Raw genomic sequence first — 4,224 nt, 5'->3', positions numbered from 1 at the left:
AATACAGAACCAAGTTTAGTGACTCCTGCCTTTAATGCCAGCACTTTCAAGGCTGAGGCAGAATGATCCTTGTAATTTCAATTAAGGCTAGCCTTGGCTGCTTAATGAGATCCAGGCCAGCCTGATCTGTATAGTGATTTCCAAGTCAGCCTGAGCTACACAGTGTAACTCTGCCTCCAAACAAGAGAGAGAGGGGGGAGGGGGGAGAGGGAGAGGGAGAGGGAAGGAAGGGAAGGGAAGGGAAGGGAAAGGAAGGGAAGGGAAAAAAGGTGGGGGAGGTAGGAAAAAGAATGGAAGAAAGGAAAGGATAAGACAAGGTGATACAGAATTGTTTCTTGGGGATGGACAGGTTGCTTAGTGGTAAGATGCTTGCCTAGCGTATGGGTGGCTCCTAAGCACAGGGAACCCTTAAAAACTAAGATTGGAGAAAAAAAAATCCGCCATTAAAATGAAGGTTGTAAAGGGAACTCCTAGGCATAGTGGCAATCGTGTAAAAGGGTGAAGGCCCCTGGGAAGTAAGGAAGGGAGCCGGTCAGGAGGAAGATGAGGCAGATGGAATGAGACCACAGCTGAGCCTGTAGATGTCAGGAGGAGAGGTGTGGATCTCAGGCCAGGATAATAGGAAACAGAGGAGACTTCTGAGTTAGAGAGCAGCCTCCAACCGCCAGTGGGTGTTTTGTGTGGGAGGCTGATGGGAGAGGGATGGAAATCAGTCCAGGGTCGTGGGAGGGGTGGGACGAGAAGCAAGGAGGCCTGCTTGTGGCAGAGACGAAGAGAAAAGAACAGAATTTCCTGGTGCTGTGGCGCTAGAGTTGATGATGTCTCCAAATTAGGGAGCTTTGGGAGAGGGGCTGTGTGGGTACAGGAAGGATAAATGTGGGCTTGGGGGCATGCGGCTGAGAGGCCGTGGAGACATTCAGCTGGAGGCTCAGAAGAGGTCAAGGCTGGAGGGAGAGAGCCATCACTAGCTCTGGGAAGACATCTAAAGGCAGATGAGAAGGCTCATGCTATTGCCTGAAAGAAAGGGAAGCATGGCCATTGGGGTTTTGTGTCAAGTCTTGGCATGCCCGAATTGCTCTGCAATGGTAGCCTTCCTGATGCATGAGCCTGACATCTATGATGCTCTCTACTTCGTGGCCAAAATGCGAATGCTCTGCTGAGGGCAAAGACTATGTGGACAGGTACATGCATGGGACTCTAGCAAGCCAGGACAAGAAGCCATTCTAGCATCCAGGATGAAACCTGGGAATCCCAGCAGGTCATAAAGAACCAAGGAGCAGGAAGGGTGTTCTTAAATACCAGCATGGCCTTGGCCATAGAAACATGTCTTTTGAGATGCAGAATCTTCAGGTGAAAGTTTGCATCTTAGCTTTGGTAGCAAATACCCTCCACTGTTCCTTTGAAGCTACAGGCTCACTTTGTTCATTTCGGAGAAGAATGACTACTGAAGTTAGTCTTTCAACTAAAATTGATGTTCCAAGGAGAAAAGAGGCCTGTTGAGCTCATGCCTCAGCTGCCCCTGGCGCCTGCTGAGGAGTGATCTGTGTCCTCACAGAAGTGCTTTCTCATGCGCTTTGTTTCTTCACACAGGATATTAAAATGGCCTGAGCTCAAGGGTCATGATTTAATAACATGAACATTTTCCATTGCTTTGTCAAAGCTACTCTTCAATTAGCCTGGGAGCTTTCTTAATTGTCTTCCTCGGATAGCGTACAATGGCGGAGAATGCGAGGACTGGCATCGTGGCCCTCCTTGAGGACCTTCCTGACTTGCACATGTAAACTAGATAAGCACACAATACATATTAGCTAAACCATAACGGCAGTGAAGGAAGGACACAGAGAGGACATTCTGCTGAGACGGTGGTGTAGTCTGGGAAACTTGGTGGTAAACAGAACTTTTCGTTCTTGTTTCAAGCAGTTAGCTTCTTCTCTTTCTTACGGTGCTGGGAATCAAACCCACAGCCTTACATATAGTAGGCAAACACTCTGCCACACATCCCCTTTCAGCAGCTACACAGTCCTTTCTATATGGATGGACCCCAATTTGCTCATCCCTTTGGAGGGCATGCAGCACAGTCTCCCTTTGCATCATAACCAGTTACCTTTAAAATTTATCTGGGGAGAGAAGAGAGCCACGGCATATGTGTGGTGGTCAGAGGTCCTGGGAATCAAACTCAGGTAAACAGGTTAAAGAAATCCTACAAATTCTCCTCTGACTTACACACACACACACACACACACACACACACACACAAAATGTAGATTTGTTTGTTTGTTAGACAGGGTTTCTCTGTTTAACAATCCTGGCTGTCCTGGAACTCACTTTGTAGCCTGACCTTGAACTCACTAAGATCCACCTGCCTCTATCACCAAAGTGCTGGAATTAAAGATGTGCACCACGATCACCTAGCCTAAATGTAGTTTTTAAAAAGGATTTATTGCTTTAAGTTATGTGTATACATGTGTGTCTGTGAGGTTAGGTACCTGCAGGCAATTGTGAGCCACTCAGTGTAGGTGTGGGGAACTGAATTCAGGTCCTTTGGAAAACCAGTAAATGCTCTTAACTGCTGGACCATCTTTCTAGCTCCCAGTAGTATTATTTTTAAATTAAATTAATTATTTTATGTGTATGTGTGAGTGCCTGCATGTATGTCAGTGTACTGTGTGCATGCCTGGTATATGGAGGCCAGAAGAGGGCATTGAAAACCATGGAACTGGAGTTATAGAAGGTTGTGAGCCATCATGTAGGTGTTGGGAATCGAACCAGTGTCCTCTGGAAGAGTAACCACTGCTCTTAATTGCTGGGCCATCTCTCCAGCCCCTATAACCAAAGTTTTGATGTTCAACCTTGTACATGCATCTTTGGGCATACATTCTGGCAATTTCCTTAGTATGCACTTCTAAAAGCAGAACGGACAGATCAAAGAAAATGCACATTTTAAAGTCTTTTGAAACACACTGCAAAATTGTCCTGCAGAAAGGTTACACTGACTTACATGAGAAATAGGCTCCACAGGCTAGAGCTATAGCTCAGTGGTAGGGCACTTGCTTAATATGCATGAGGTCCTAGATTGCGTACCCTGAATGTAGGAAGCCTTCCCTAAAATACTTGGACATGGCAGTACACTCCTCCTCACTTGAGAGGCAAGGCAAGAGGATCCCTGTGAGTTTGGGGCTAGCCTGGTCTGTACAGCAAGTTCCAGGTCAGCCAGAGTTACAGAATAACAAGCTCTTGTTCAAAAAAAGAGAAAGAGATTTTCTTTCCTATACTTTTCTAATCTTCTGTTTTAACGTGCTGATGTGTATTGTGTTACTCATTTAAAAATTTTGAAGCTAGGGATGTAACTCAGTGATTGAATGTTTATCTAGTATGAGAGATATTTGGGTACTACATTTTTTTTAAAAAAAATTAATATTCTGGGTAAGTGATGTAATGGTGACATCATACTATATACATTTTCTGTACCCCGAGTGTTTCATTTAACACAGTCACATTATTTGTGTGTGTGTGGTTGTGCATGTGTGGTTGTGCATGTGTGGTTGTGCGTGTGTGGGTGCATGACTATCTACATGCATGTGGAGGCCAGAGGCCAACCTCAAGGGCTCTCTATTTTTGTCTGTGTGTTTAATACATTTGGGTGTTTTGCTTGCCTATATGACTTGGCACCACATGTGTGCCTGGTGCCCTTGGAGGTCAGAAGAAGGTGTTGAGTCCTCTGGAACTAGAGTTACAGTATTTGTGAGCTGTCATGTGGGTGCCGGGGATTTAATATGTGTCGTCTGGAAGCGCAGTCTGTGCTCTAAACTGTTGAGCCATCTCTCCAGCCTTATCCTGTTCTTTCTGAGACAGGCTCTTATACTGGGACATGTGGCTTTCATGGTTTTGGCTAGGCTGGCTGGCCAGTGAGCCTCAGGGTTGGTCCTGCCTCAGCCTTTCTAGCACTAGGGTTACACGCATGCACCATTACACACAGATCTCTAAGCAGGAGCTGAGTATCCAGCTGAGGTGCTCATGCTTGCATGTCGAGCACTTTAGCAATGGAGATTTCTCCCCAGACTTGGTCAACTCATTTTAAAGGCTGCATTGTATTCTACTCCTTTGACAGCACCAAGCTATTTATATAATCATTTATCAACAACAGTAATAAAAGTGGAGAAGTTTTGAAACAAAGCCATCTACTGAACTTAGTATGCACTTTACATTGGTTTAAGGAATCTGCTG

The sequence above is a fragment of the Chionomys nivalis genome, chromosome X (assembly GCF_950005125.1).
Source record: "Chionomys nivalis chromosome X, mChiNiv1.1, whole genome shotgun sequence".
NCBI classification, from domain to species: domain Eukaryota; kingdom Metazoa; phylum Chordata; class Mammalia; order Rodentia; family Cricetidae; genus Chionomys; species Chionomys nivalis.
This window is presented reverse-complemented; position numbering follows the sequence as displayed.